The sequence below is a fragment of the Nomia melanderi genome, chromosome 4, assembly GCF_051020985.1.
Source record: "Nomia melanderi isolate GNS246 chromosome 4, iyNomMela1, whole genome shotgun sequence".
Lineage (NCBI taxonomy): Eukaryota > Metazoa > Arthropoda > Insecta > Hymenoptera > Halictidae > Nomia > Nomia melanderi.
The window spans coordinates 10,388,069-10,404,631 of record NC_135002.1 but is presented as its reverse complement, the minus strand read 5'-3'; the positions used below and the strand labels follow the sequence as shown (position 1 = coordinate 10,404,631).

Sequence of the window (16,563 nt, the reverse complement as noted above, 5' to 3'; positions counted from 1 at the left end):
TAAAATTGAAAAAATACTTTCTAAGCGTTAATGGCTAATAATTCATGTTCGTTTTCTGCATACACGTCGTTCGTCTTCTTTTTTTTCCTTCGGTTCGCGCCGTTTTCCAAGAATTTATTGTACGGCTCGATAACGTTAATCAATTTCTCGGTATTATAGTTAATAATTCATGCTCGCGTGTTCCTGCGCATTCTTGCTCGCTTTCGGGTATCAATGTTACCTGGAAATTGGTGATTAGTTTCTGATAATGATAATCAGTTCCTGAATATTATGTGTACAGTTAATAGTTCATGATTCAGTCTTGTTTAGTAATCGGTTTGTCATGGCCGTCCATTATTTAAATTTGTAGATGTTCTTCTGCTTTCGATAGGTATCGTAATCTTCGATTTATCTTAAATGTAATAAAACAAATATTACTACTTATTGATTTGTGTTCAGTGATTTTTTTAATTGCTTCGTTTGAATTGCAATTAATCTAATCAGTTCTAATTTGTGATTCAAACGATCCTCTTGTAACAAACTGCTTGATGTCGCACGACATACGGTATTTAATTAACCAGTCGACAAGTTTCTTTCAATGTCAACGATACATTTGTTAATGATCACTCGGGCTCATTGAACAATCGTTTCATTAGAATTTCGTGATAGAGCCATAATCAGATCTCGAGGCCGTGTACAATGTTTTCCTTCTTTTAAGTACTGACTGTCCAATATTGATCGAATTCAAATATTCGTTATTTTCGCTTGTTCAAACTCGAATAATAAAAATATTGTCTCGGGCAAACTTCAACGCCGACATTCTTTCAACACGCTGCACAGAAATTATAATTTATTAACGTCTGCGTGCGCGGCAAGGCCGAACGGTATCACGAAGTGTGTGTAATCAACTCGAATCGAGACGTGCCTCATCGAATCGCTTTCGAGAAAAAAAAATCTTCCCTCGAAGCGCGCGCATCAGTTTAATGTAAATATTTAATACCGATGAGTCAGTCTCTTATAGGCCTCATAAAATCGCCTGTATTATTTAACGAGGATTCACTAAGCCTCTATTTATTATCGTGAAAACACTCGAAGCCACTGGAAGGCCGTCGCATCTCGAAAGTTACTCCGTGTTAAACAAATATCTGGAGTTGAAACGGTCGATTACTGAAACCACTCGGTGAAACTCTGTATTTTTCCGTTTCCGTTATTAGAAGCCGTCGTCCGTGTTTTCAGCTCATTAACCCCATTATCGAGATCTTGAGTCTCTGTCCCATATTACACATAACGTTTTCCATATCGAAATACTTGACAGGAAATTGCAGAACTATGTAAACTCTTCTTAACTTTGTTTCACTTTTCATCTCGCTATATAATTTTTTGATAAAGAAATAACAATATCGTTACGAGGTTATCACTGTTCGCGGCGCACGGGCGAATTCAATTTCAAAGGTGTTATTGCGTGACAAAATGGCGATCGATGCGTCAGCCGTGAATTGAGACATCAATTTATTTTTAATTTCGAAACACTCGATTTTCCTTTGTTTATATATGAAAATACGACAAACAGAAATTTAGAACGATCGCAATTCTCATTTACATTTGCATATTTGACAATTTACTGGGCGCACACGTATGCAAATAAGTGTACAAGTGTTTCGGACGCATGTTATATTCGAGGATGATTGGTTGGAACGGCTTTCTGCACTTTTTAATTAGACTTTGATGGAACGTGTATTAATTGGATAATAATTATACGATTCTCGTCGTACACGCGACTTCGTTATTCTAACATTTGCGTTTTCCTCGAGTACATATCCGTGACACGGCGTGCCAACAAAGACGAAATCAATAAATCGATCGTGCAATGACGCAAAAGACGAGCCGAACAAAATTGAATTTTATCAGTTTCATTCGCCGAAAACACGCTCGCGGTTCCGTGTTTACGATCGCGAGTCCGTTCGGGATCGCGGACGCGAATAAAATTGATTTTTTCCGCAATTATGTTGTATAATTCGTCCGCGTCGCGTTTGAATGATGGCGCACACGTGTGCAGATAAGCGCAATGATCGCCTAGCAGTAAAATTCGCTCGCATTCATTACTTCGCGCCGAGTGATTCACGTCGTAGCCATATTTTTTCTTCCCCGCGTACGCTTTTATAAATTAATCCTTTCCATTTAAAGCTTCTTTTCACTCGTATTACGAGCAACTTAAAGCAATTTCAATAAAAAAAAATATTCGCATACAAATAAATGATACGCGCATAAAAAGGAAAATCATAGATATATTTTATTGCCGTTTGTTATTGACTATAGAAACGAATATGTTCTAACGTATTTAATGACAAAATTTTATAGTTTATAATGACAAATTTAAAAATGAACCATCTTGGATTTCTGCTTTCGTAATTATTGAAAAGTTGCACCGGTTTTCCTAAAAAGTGTTTTGGTAAATTGATTCGCTAACGTGCATTTCAAAGTACAGATCAATTAAAACGCATTTTCATAATTTGTACAAGGAAATACATGTTAGGCGATTTGATTGTTCGCCAGTTCTAGTCAACGGGTAGACGTTTTCGGCAATACTCGGCTCCGCGTCTCGAACAAAGGCCTTCTCCGCGTACTTGGAGTCTCGAACGTCATTCCGTCGGTGAACGATGACATTGAACCGTAATTAATTAATTTATGCTCGGCCTTGGATAAAAGTAAACGTCTCATTTCATTTATTCGATGCACCTCTTATGGAATAAATTGTACCAGACGTTATCTTTGCGTCAAGCTTCCGTTCTGCGTCAAGCGAAATCAAAGAATTCCGCAAAACATTCTAATATTCTTGTAAAAGTTTCAATCGTTTCAACATCCATATCGTTGAAACCAACTTGCGAATGAAAATATACTGTTACCGTTACAATTTGCACTGAACATTTATAGCTTCATTAATCGGAAAGGCGAATTTTGACGAGAGAAAAATTGATCTCCGACTTCTAATGAATCGAATCCGATAGGTATTCTATAGAGGAATTTCATTTACGAAATATAGTGATGTTTCATTGGGTAAACGTTTCTCGATGAAGCGCGCATGTGTGCGCGCGGTTGGTACTACACGGGAGAGACTTCAATGCCGGCAACGGCCAGAAATTTATCGAGTTTTAATAAGTACAAATTGCGGCTGCCGGTTGCGCAACCAATCCGTGCTTGGATGCATCCAGCGTCGGATGTACGCTATTTTGTAATCATGAGCAGAGCAATGTTTATAGCGTTTCTGAATGGTCGAAGAGGAGGGGGTGGGGATCTTGCACGGATCTCGCGCGATACACGATTATTAAACCGCGCGGCGTTTCGTAATCCCGCTGGAAAAAAATGTTACTGTCTCTTTTTTTCGCTCTTTTTTTCTCTTCCGTTATGCGGGCGGGTTTTCAAGAAGCCGTCAGAAGCCGGCGGATGTCAGAAGCTTCTGGAAAACCCGATCCCGCGGCGAGATTTGACGCGCTAATTCCCATTCACTGGAAACGATCGCGGCCAATGGAACCGATTTTCGTGTTCGCTTAACCAATTATCCGCTACAGTTCGCGTTCACGCGTCTCGCAGGATTATTTCGAGTCGTCCGAACGTCGGGAAATCTTTGTTACGTGTTGACTTTGCAGGTTCACGCGAACGAAATTTCAGATGTTAATTTGTAAAAAGGAACACTTGGAAAAAAGACGGAATTCAAGTGTTTCGTTATGTTCGTAGTAGCTCACTTAGAATACTGAACTTTTGATAAAATCTTTATTTTTACTTGTTCGAACGTCGGAGAATATTTATTCTGTGACGACCCGGTGTACTCGCGTGAACGAAAGTTCGAACGTTAATGCATACAATGGAATATTTAAAAAACAGGCGGGATTTAAATAAAAGAGACATTTAAAGAATAAATGGAAGAATTAAAAGAAACATTTAAAGAACAGACAGAATTTAAATGTTTCGTCATATAAGTATACGTGCAGTATTAAACTTTCGATATAATTCTCATTTTACAAATTACATATGCGTGAATGTCATTAGAGTCTTCGTTCTTTTTGTAATTTTGTGTTCGGATCGAAATTGATATATTTTCAATTTTATTTAATATGTGTTATTTGAACTTTTTACCATGAGTAAACTTTCCTCTTTCTTAATGTTGGAAAAGGGAAAAGGAATGTTTTTAAATTATTAATAAAAAACCGCGGATCTTGATGAGTCTGGGCAATTCTCGTTGACACCTGCCCACCGGGATGATATGTATAATTAATTTGGCCGTAGGCGAACTACCATAATGGCGTAGCAGCAGCCTAGATCATCACGGTTTCTCCAGAACTCGAAATTTTTTGTTGTCCCTTCCTGCCGTGGCAATCAAATCCTTAGCCATCAAGTTCGCTAAAATTGATTACCTTTTTTTCAAACACGAATATCTTTTTCTTTTGATTTTCTTGTTGTCTGCCATAGAGGAATGATTTTAAACTATTGGGTAGCAGTGATTTTTTTGTAGTCTACCCTCACTTTTTAACAAAATGGTTCTGACAGTGATTTCGGTATCCCAGCTTCCTAGTTCGAAATTAATTCGAGGCGTTTTGATTTTGATGTCTGATTTCTACTAAGTTTTTTACTATGTTTCTTTTCTGTTAATAAGTATGAACATGTGTGTTACTTAGAATTCAGAAAAACACAGTAGAAGTTATGATTGAACGATCGGGCCCGTAAGAATGAAACGGAACAATGGTTCTGTTGCTCCATCCCCTCCAGCGCGTTTCATTTCCATAATATTTGCATTATAGTAGATAAAGCAAGCTTCGTTACGAGTCAGACTTTATCACAACAATGGCGTTACGTATACAGTGTGATTCACTAACCCGGTTGGAAGCTTTTTCACAAATCAACCGCCGATTCGTAACATATAATCCCTATTTCGTTTTCATACTTGTTATCTTCTAAAAAATAATTTCATTCAAACAATATCTTCTAACCAATTCCAACCTTCAAAAAAACGAATTATACTTTTTCGAATGTAAGCAGTGGGAGAAATTTGTTTTTATAATCCTTACCATCGGAGAACAAATAAATAATTAAATTAAACACTAATGTTACAATATTATTAATAACATTAATTAATATTAATATTAACACTAATAATTTGAATACATAATATTACAATTACGAATATTAATAATGAATAAGAATAACTAACTTTAATAACTAATATTACAATCACTATGTAATATTAATTCTTCACAATAATTGACATTATTAATAGCATTGGAATATTCATATCTAATTAATCCAAGAACACTTCACGAAAACCTTTTTCTCTCTCGAGAATTCAGACGCAGGCGTTAGACTGTTATTCCGAGCCACGCGTGTAATAGACGCAGCGCACGGAGTATTGTCGACGCTTTCGAGACGAAACGAAGAGAACACGGTTACAGAAGGATCAGAAATAGACGGCGTGAAAGTGGCGTGAACACCGTCCGACAATTAACATTATTTTCAATTTCGTGTTCGAACACGTGTGCACGGTTTCGGATCCTGGCCATATGACGGATATACCGTTACACCCAGTACTACTGGGGCTTCCCCTTGAACGCGTTCCAATGACGGCACCGAGTCGACCGCAGCTAAATGGTTTTCGGCAGTGATCGAGTCGTATAAACGGGCCGACATGTCAGAGATTTGTCATTCTTACCCTGATGATCCCCGCTGGCGCCGCTACCACGGATTTCGAACCGTCCCTCGCGGCGGGAGATTGATGGCCGGCAAAATTTTTCCTGGTCGGGCTCAGACACACGCTCAGACCGTTCATTTGCATTCGAATCGAGACGTCCCTACCATCATCCTGTAACATTATTTTCGTCTTTTATAACAGTACACGGTTACCATACCAAGGACAAGCGAGGATTCTTCATCCGGGCATTGGCTACGCTTAGGCCCGATACACACTATGGATTAGGTCTCGATCTAGGTTTGATAAAAAATTAGTAGATCAGAATGATACCTATTAAGATAATGGCACCGAGTATAGAAACCTTGATTTGAAAAGCTAACTAAAACGAGAAATATGCATTTGTGTCAATGAAGCCTGTGTGAAAACAAGAAGAAGTAAATAAACGTTCGCATACTGATCGATAACATTGCAAAAATTTAAATTCCTTCGGACCAGGATAAAAATGTAAAGAAAACCGAAAATAGCGATCTGAAAAAATAGTTTATAATATGGAACACACATATAATTTGCAAACAAAACTTATTTTTATCACGAGAAATTAATATTTATGGAACTAAATAGTATAAATAAACTCTAAAATAAAGTCCACATTTTTAAACTTATATTAACTTTTTTCGTTTTGTTTCTTTTATACATATGAATAATATATTGGGACCACTATATTCTTCGTGAACATAAGTTATTGGACATATTTTTTCCACTAACCCAATAATGCTTTGTATTCAACGAAATTTCTTAATTGATACACAAATATTAATATGATTGTTTTCTATTCCTAATGAAATGTTTCCGATGGTAACTGGCACATCAAACTATTTATTTTCTGAAATATTGTCCTGTTCTATGTTAGGAGATGTTCCATACTTTCATTATGATATGGAAGTGAAACTATTTATTTTTAAAATCATATCAGACATTTAACACTTTCAAGATACCTATACCTGTAGAAGAAAACTGAAACCCGCCATTTTGTCGGGAGCTGTAGCTTCAGTATTAACAATATTGATTACTATTAATGCATAAACCAACATTAATATCTTCGAAAGTTCCAATCGAAAGATAATAAGGAATAAATATACAGTTATTATTGTTATTTGAAAAACAAAAGGACAATTATTTGAGAAAACAACATTAACAGCTAGCCACCGCGGTTATCGTCGTGTCGCCATTGTAACGGGCTGAGCTCGCGTGACGTTTCGTGGGCCGATGCGTACCGACTCGGCCATTTGCATACTACCCATCGCCTTCCAATCGTAATTAATGCGTCTGACCTTCCGCTTCATTAGATCGTGAGATAGCTGGTGGCGAGCGTGAAACAGGGACGGACGAGACACGCGTCTATCGTTCAATCTAACGAATTCGACGAGGATGGATCGTGATATAATGAGCTCGCAGAAAAATGTACGGGCGACTGGGAATCATCGCGAAAGATAATGTTAGAGCCTCTCAATTTAATAGGATTCCACTGTGAGACTCGTTAGAATCACGAATTCATCTGTTGTAACATAATTACTTGGTACGTGGCTGAATTGTATATGTACACACGTGGAATTCATTCTCCTTTTAGAGAAATATTGGTTAGGTTTGATGGTCGAACAATGAGGCAAGTCTCGCATATAAATCAACACATTTCAGGAAAAAAATATCATTGAAAGACGTATAGGTAATTTCCGAGTGAAAATGAAACACGGGAATTTATGAAACTTCAGTAGACATAAATGCAGCGATACGGGTGATAAATAATGCTCATTATTCACTGCGAATTATTAAATCCGCGATTTATACTCATCAATGAGTCGATCAGTAAGAATAAAGTTACGCGGCGTACGTTGGCGTGTATACAAGGTGTTCGCTCGATAGCGTTTCTCTCGTAAATGGCGGTTCTACGATAAAAATATTGAAGAAGAAAGTTTTACTGCTTCTCGTGACCAAAATATTAGCATGTTTAAAAGTTTTTTACATTTGGAATAGCTTTAGGGAAATAGAATTTATGAAACATCCTGGCCCCTTGCGTGACCTTGAAGGCTGTATCAAACTGATCTCTGCTATACACTTTCATGGAATATTCAAGAATTTAGATGTTACTATTATTTAACACGAAATGTACCGCGACCGGTCAAATGGCTGGTTTTAGAATTTGATTCAAAGTTCAGTTCAATTTAAAATTATTTTATAACCAGTTACTTAACTGGTTGCAGCAGGTGTAGATATATGCAAAGTGTCGGTACGTTTAATGTTAACCACTTGTCCTATGATTTATTTCTTAACTATGTTCGATACAACTACTTTGCCATTAATCATTTATTGAAGAAAGTACAATTTTAGGCATATTGTATGTCTATGTTTGCTCTAAAGTGTAATTATTGATAACAGAAGAATCATATTAAATTTTGAGTTCAAACGGATTGAGTAATACCTATCCTTCTTAAATTCTCTTTAATATTAACGCCACGATCGTCGTTATAAGGCAAAAGGATTAACGAAAGAAACTATTGCTATTATATTATTCGCAAATATCAGTATTCATTTAACATTCGCGGAACAATTAAAAAAAGAACAGCGCGTAAGAATACCCGGTGAAGAACGAACGGTAAGTGATCGAAAAGAACGGATGATACATCGTGGTTGAATCAGAGATCGTCGGTCGCGCGGCTGAGTAAATATTTATGGCCGTGTTTCCCGAATAAAAAGTGCCATTAGAATGCAAATCTGATGATCCTTTATGAATTACGTAAACGGCGAGCCGCTGCATACGGTATTATACACCGTGAACGTCCAACGCTCCATTCATAGGATCGCCGGTAGCCAGCGCAACGGTTGCCGCGCGTTTATGATTGCAATCGGCCGATTCCAGGGGCATCATATCGGAGTGCGCTGAAAAATTGTCGTTTTCCTTCAAACGCACACGTACACTGTAGGATCTCTCTGTACTGCGCACTGTGTAATTTCCGTGTCCCAAGAGATTTGTTTGTTGCTCGAACATACTCTACAGTGTAAGAAAGGTGCTTCATGAGATTGCTTTAGGAATCATTTACTGTGTGGTTCAGTTAACTTCATTGATACGCGATCGCGTTATTGCGCGTAACTGTTTTGGCGAATAATACACTCTAGTGTTGAATTATGTTATATTATATACTTAATGATTATATAATAATTAATTATATTTATAATAATATATTGTATTAATGACAATTACAAGATTATTGATATTATAATATAATACTATAATAATGTCAATAATTATTATGTATTATTAATATTGTAATTATAATTAATATAATATATTATTATACATACAATTAATTATATTATATAATAATTATAATAATTGTATCTATACGTTATATTATATGTATATTTATATATAGACTGGTCGACATATACAGTTATCCCAGTCTCAGCTAAGTTAACTGCTGCATATTTATATTTACATTTACGCTCCGTCTCGTTGGGCAAACTGTACATTCGAAAATATTAAATTTTGAGCAATTAGACCCGCATTCCTTCCACGGGACTGCTTTTCAGTTCACCACGATACACTCGCTTGGCCGCCATTGCAACGCACCTCTTGCAACTCCTTTGTCTCCGTGGTATGCTGAAAGGATCGCGAGGAGAGAAAGGTGTGTATCTCGTGCCGCGAACACTTGACGTACTTTCGATTTCCGGCATTTTGCGCTCCGATGAACATTCAATTCATCGCGGACCGCTTCACCTGCGCAATATCAGTGCGCGCGCGCATACGCGCGAGAGCAAGGCTCAATGATTCGCTGGACACGAAAGTTTCTGGAAGCAATGAAACTTCAATTGAAATCGTTGTGACTTTTATGCTGAACTTTTTATTGATCTCTTTAAAAGTGAATTTTAGTGGAAATGGATTCGGATGATTGTAGATTATAATTAATTATCTTCGTGTAGTCCATGTGTACAGTAGACAAAAATTGGATGAGAGAATGTTGAATAAAGCAGCTTGTCGCAGATGCCACGAATAATCGAATTAGTTGTAGCAAAATATGTGCATAAATCAATGGAAATCTTTTATAGTATAATAATTGACAACGTTGACGATTACAATGTTCTCTTAAACATTGTCGTTCGACACCATACTGCTAACCAGGAATGTTACGCATTATTGATTTGTAATTCCACGTTCTCAGAACAATGCGATGCGCGATTAAAACAAGTTAAACGGCCGCCGTCGATCTGGTTAATAAAAATAACTGATCGCTGACTCCGTTCAAGATGAACTTAATACGATCGCTTATCTGGCGACATTTTTCTATCGCTAATTACGTTGTCACATAAATCGCGCGTGGCTGAGATCAGAACAAGAACGATAGGAAATTATCCATCTATCAGGATAAATCGCCTGTTTTTACGCTTTCGAATTATTCACTCGTGTCTACGACGGATGGATGAGTAATGTTTTAACTATTTTGTGTGGGGTGGACGTCGCTGAAAGTAAAATGAACTTGAACGCCGGCCAAGAAAGGAAGGTGATGGGAAATTTTCACGTAATCCGAAATTCATCTAAATTATTATTAAACAATAATAAAGTCCAAGTATTAAATAAATTTTGCGAGAATAAAAATATATGAATGATAAAATGAATTTATGTACTATAACGTAGAAATCATTAATATATCAAAAGATGATAATTAACTCGTTACAATTAAGACATTCTAAATTATAAATCTTTAATTCATTTACTGTTTACTTGTTTGCACGTTCATCCAAGATCTATCATTTATCGTTACAGCTGCGAGAATTCACGAATTATTTCGTGCACGTTCAGGTAGAATTTACAAATGGAGTAACGGTGTTTAGAAACTGTATCAATTAATTCTTGCCGCTGTTACACGGGCAGCTTGTTATCCGTCCGGCAAGAATCATTCGAGCGTTGTGCGCGCAGCGTTCCTGATGATTCTTGCCAGTCAGTCACGGGAGAATTATATGCAAATAGAAAGGCCGTGTGCCTGTTATGCCGACTGAATAATACGAAGCTGACTCTATCACTCCATATAGCCGCACGCACGTGCAATAATATCTAATTACACCTCGATATAAGCCACTCGATAGTAAGCGGTATACAAAACCGGTAACAGTTGCAGAATCGTTGCAGGATGTATTGGTTCTTTTACATAATATTTGATCTACGTAAAACCAGTAACGTCACGTGAAAACGATTATCCCTTAAATAAAGAGAAAATAATTCAATTATATAATTCACATACATCTATAATAATGTAGCTATAATATATCAAATTTACTAGACAAATTTCTTTAATTCTCAAGGTTAATCCTCACAGGATTTTCCTCAAGTAAAATTTCACTATTTTCGTTTATATCATTTTACTTTTACTATTACCCATTTACATCGACCTATCATTTACTTTTACTATTACTCATTTACATCAACCTATCATTTACTTTTACTATCAGTAATTTACATAAACTTATCATTTTACTCTTACTATTACTCGTTCACATTAATCTATCACTTTACTTTTATTATTACTCATTTACATTAACCTATTATTTGCTTTTACTATTATCCATTCACATCAATTCATCAGCTTACTTTTACCGTTACTTCGAACTCAAATTATACTAAAAGATAACATCTCTCCTCATTTTATCCAGAACAATTCAAAGAGAATATTACTAAACACTATCTCTGCACTACGTTCCAATTTGTTCAGCAATATTTCCCTACAGATAAGTCGCAATCTCGCCTGTAACTACACGTTTTCTCGTCGCAAGGGAGTGTAAATAGTAGGAGCTGAAGTATCGCCAGTCCCTCATTTATTCCGTTTCGTCCAGTACCTCCGTGAAGCCGCCGACTTTGCAACGTCCCTGTGCTCTGGGAGAGTAGCCGTAATTACGTAAGAGGCGTGTACGCGTTAGATCCACGATCCGTCTGTCCCTCCTCCGCTGTCGGGACTTATCATTGGAAACCGTTTCCGAATCAGCGCGAACTACTGAATTATAACGGTACGAGATCCAGCCTCCGGCACTTTGCCTGCTTAGAGACACGACGCGACGCACGGGTTCCGGAGATCAGCGACGAAACAGAATCCATCGTCGACGTAGAACCGACCGTTTCCGATTCACTTGACGGCCTATCGCCGGCTCCTTATTCTTCCCCTTCGAGATAAAATGATATACCTCGGCGACCTTGCCGCATTGTAACGAGCGCTATCGAGGATGACGTTAATGGCACTTAATCACGCCGGATTTTCTCTCCCCTTTCATTCCGCGGCCGTTTATTACCGGCGACACGTGGAACGCGATTGTTCCTATCCGCTGGGACGCCGATCCCGCGGGAACCACACTCGGAATTGTATTTAAATATCGACGCGACTCGGTAATTATCTCTTTGTCTCAGTGAAATGAACACCTTCGCGCCTTAAGTACACCTTCCGAGTATGAACGACGCAACGCTGCACCTCGGACAAGTATGAATTAATGCTAGAAATACCAGTTGGGTCGATTTCATTTGTAATTTCTCCTTTCACAGTTGTTGAAAGGACAGGGATGTTTTCCTGCGAGATTACTGTAGAAGCTGATTTAGCAATATTCAGACTGAGATATGTATATGTCAATCGAAATTTCAGTGAATATACTCTTAGAGTTTTTATAAGAGAATTCAAAGAAGTCGTGTTGACTGTTAGGTAATTCTAGTGTTAAAGCTTTGATTTGTGAAGCGTTTTTGTAACGGAGTGATGCAATGGTATCGAATGCGTGTGGTTTTTCGATGGTTTAGACGAGAAGGAGTTCGGTTGCAAAGGGTCGACAGTTGCACAATTTCGACGTAGCTTCGAATAATTAAATAATCTTACTTCATAGTATCATATCGTGGTGAATATTTTAAACAGAGTTTAATGACCATAAATATTTCTCAATTCTTGTAACTTCAAAAAGACTGTCATTCTTCTGTTATCTGTTATCGTCTAGAATATACTTAAAATTTCTCTTTTGTCAATAAGTTATCAATGTCAAAGTAGTTGTATCGATCATAGTTGAAAAATAAATCGTAGAGAACAAAGTAAACGCCCTACCAAGAATTCACTAAGCCAATTATCTCAGCTAAATAACTGTTCCTACAAAAGGAAAGAATCAAAGATAACCCAACCCTAAATCATAGACCCTAACGAACATCTACAAAAGAGATAAACAAAGGATGCAAAAGCTAGAATCCTTATCAACCAATGCACACTTTCGCACTGGCGCTTATATTGCAAACATCACACCATCTTCACGGGATCTCGAACATCCTCGAGGCAATCTTAATCCGTAACTTAACACGACAACTCAATCGACCTTGAATTCGACAGAAGTCAAAGTCTTCTGCCGATCGTTCTGCCGCGAGGCGGTTTCACCGCGGGTAATGTTTTCCTCGCCTTCCCACATACATTTACGATCGATTAACGGTCCAACTGCTAATAGTTTATTCCAGCCAGCGACATATTTACGATCGACGCCGATATTGTCCCTTTTTTCCCCCACTTGGCCCCTTCTTCATCCTCCTCTTTCTCCCGCGGCAATCGCGAGAAACGAACCGGTACCGCCGTGTATATGCATGAGTCAGACATTCTTGAATTATGTATCTAGATTAGCCGATGGCTTGTTTAATGTTTACAAGCTGACACATTCTAGGCAGAACGCGCGCACACACGTGCAACCGCATAGGTGCGTTGACATTCGCGCGTGCGACCGATCGGCCCCTTCTATTGAATAATGTTTGACGCGACTCAACCACAATCGTTCTTGTCAATAGAGCCCTCCTCCGCCGGTATCGGCGTACGTTATCGGCTAAAATAAGACGAGACACGCTGACTGCTTTTGAAGGAAGACTGGCAGCCCTGTTTTATCGACGAACCTGCACAGAAGATCGTCGATTGTTCCGCGGCAACGCGACGTGCGCGCCCCTATCTCCATCACGGACGACAGGACTTGTAAATAGAACTGGGACGTTGTATGTAAATGATAGGGCGACGCCGCATCGGCCGCTTGTTTATTAAAAATAATACGATCGATCGATCCTCAGTGAAAAGAAGAAATCCTTGATGCCCGGTACGCGACAGATTGGAGTCCAATGCGCGCGATTATTACCGATGTCGCGATCGTTGGATGGCAATATCGGTTCCCATGATTTACGACGTGATTAATCGAACGATAGCGTATTAATACATTCACGCGAACATTGTAAATTAAATAAACCGCGAACAAATTGTCGGAAGCCGGATTTATGGCTCGCATTACGAAAAGCCCGAGGATGACGAACGAAACCCAGAATCGAGTATCTTTGATTCGATTCGGTTACATAAATGTTTCGTACCTTAGCTTTAAGAGTCGCCGACTCGAAACTGCGTCTTGTTGAACGAATGATATATTGCTCTTTAATATGGTCCTCTTAATCGAATATCTTGATACACGGCTTCAATCTTAAAGATGGAAAACAAATATTTTCTAAAGCTAACAGCTGGCAGGGTTCACTAATGTTCGAAGTGTTGATGACCGATACCGTACACGCGCATTTTAGCATGTTCGTTGCCCGGTTACCTGGCCTTTTTAGTTAAACAGCGAAGTGTTGAATATCAGTACAGTACATTAGTGGTATAGAAAAAACGTATGGCCAATTGGCCTATCATCAGCCACGTGACCAATCGGCTGGCGGCGGACGTGTTAGCAACGCGAGGCGAAGCGACGGGAACTCAAACAACGAACTTGTTCCGTTGGAATGCTGTTCGCCGGATGGCATCGCCGTTTAACGCCACCGTTAAGATTTATTTCGCGAATTCGCTCCCTCCGACGAATCTATGGCCGCCAGGACGCATCCTTAGACCGGCTCCGACCTGATCTTTCAGACCCTGCCGGCGGATCGCATTCAAGTGCTCTCCGCGGCTAAATTTAGCGCGGGATAATTTACCGGATTCTGCAGAGAGCGGCTCTTTTACGATTCTTCACTTTCTTGACCGGACTCTCGCCCCGGAGACTTCCGCGATCTTTCTACAAATTATCGATCCCACTACGAGGATAGCTATATTGAGGCTGACCATCTAAAAAGAACGGGTTTCCCGATTTTCGAAACGCGTGTATTGACACTAACACTACCGAGCATTTAATACAATTTATATGTAATAGTTATAGAAATTGTAGCAGCAGATTTTTTTCGGTTTCTTTGTACGTTCGTTATAGTATTTAAATGAAACTATTTATTTTTCAAATCATTTCACGTATTTAACGCTGTTAAGATGTCAATAATTGTGTAATGAGAAAACTGAAAATCGTCTTGACGGTTGCGGTAGTTTTAGTATTAACCAGAAGAGTGGTTTTTTGACGAACATTAGATCTATGGTCTGGAAACATTTTTACACCCTGTTTGAAAATAATAGTGCGAAATCACAGGTAGTGACGGCCATCAGAGTGTTGAAAATGATGATAAATGTTGTCAATAGGAAAACGACATGTATGAACAATTCATAATCATCCACCGTGGCATCCACTGCGTTATCACATCGCGCTGCATCGACTCTACTACAGATTTTTATTAGGGTAAATGCCATTGAGGACGGAAGTCGTTTCGACGAACGCATAAACACAGTTGTTCTTTTCCAAAATGAGACTGCAGGTTTTCGACGATCGAAGCCGATTTCGAGTCTGATATGTCAAGTACCTTGTCACGATTATACGAAGCCGCGAAATGGCTTCCTGTGAGATGATAATGAGCTTGGAATCTTATAAGATCTACTTTTCGGGTCGAATGTACACGGGCTGTGTAGAGCGCCGGTGTTTCATATCGACTGGGACTTGAACATTGGCAAGATTTTTATAATTCGAAATTTATGTAAACAGTGTGCATTCCACAATGAAAGTTCGAATAAACGAGCGCATAATAGACAGCCCACTGAAATCGACGAGCCGCCATTACGCCGGACATTCAGCCGAAGTCGACGCGCCGTCGTTACGAGTACGCTCGGCGGCTGCCGGCTACAGTCATTGCCGCTCAAGTGGTTAATCTGAATTTGAAATTTTCATTCGGTTATTAAAAAAAAAAAGACAAAATACAAAAAGACGAGAAAGAACGGAGGAAAAAGGCAGAAAGGAGGAAGGGAAAAAATCAAGCGTGAAGAAAACACAGTGGAACCGGTTTCTCCGTGGGTTTGATGAACGCGGCGAACCTTCATGAAACGGAGTAACCATGCTTCGCACGAGTCCATCCGCGAGATGGAGTAGAAACCGAGAAATCTCGCGAGTCCGAACGCACACGCGGAATTGATTGCCGAACTGTGGGTGGAAATTTTGAAAAAAATTATTTGTGTGCCGCGCCACGAGCGGCCCGATAAACAAGCCTTACAGATATTATATAACTCGACGAATTTTAATGCGCCTAGTTGTTTCACCAGACGCGAGACATTACTTAAACACGATACATATGAAAAGAATATGTTGGAAGTTCCAAAAAAGATTCACCGTTGCTTCGTACATTAAATATCTGTTCTAACTGGTAGCAATTGAATTATAATAATCCACGCGTCGATTGACGATCGTATCACCCATATTAATGACCAAATTTTTCATCCGAATCTTATTCGACTCAATAATACAAACAAATTATTAGTCATTTTTACAAAGTCATTTTTACAAAGAAAGAACAACATTTGATGCATATTCTATATCTACCTTTACTCCGAAGCTTAAACATTGCTAATAGACAAGTAGTATTTCATTCATATAAAAATAAATAAATAACGTTTAGATTTGTCGAATTCGTTTGAAAATGTTCATCACCAGTCCGACTCGATATTACAGCAATAAGGTTTAAACAAATCGCTTAGATCCTGAAA

General features: G+C 38.6%; 1 protein-coding gene across 1 annotated transcript in view; it reads left to right on the top strand.

Annotated features, from left to right (window-relative positions):
• LOC116429552 (UNC93-like protein) overlaps positions 1-16,563 on the top strand; it is a 60,029-nt gene that overhangs the window by 32,407 nt on the left and 11,059 nt on the right. The gene's annotated exons all lie outside the window — the stretch shown is intronic.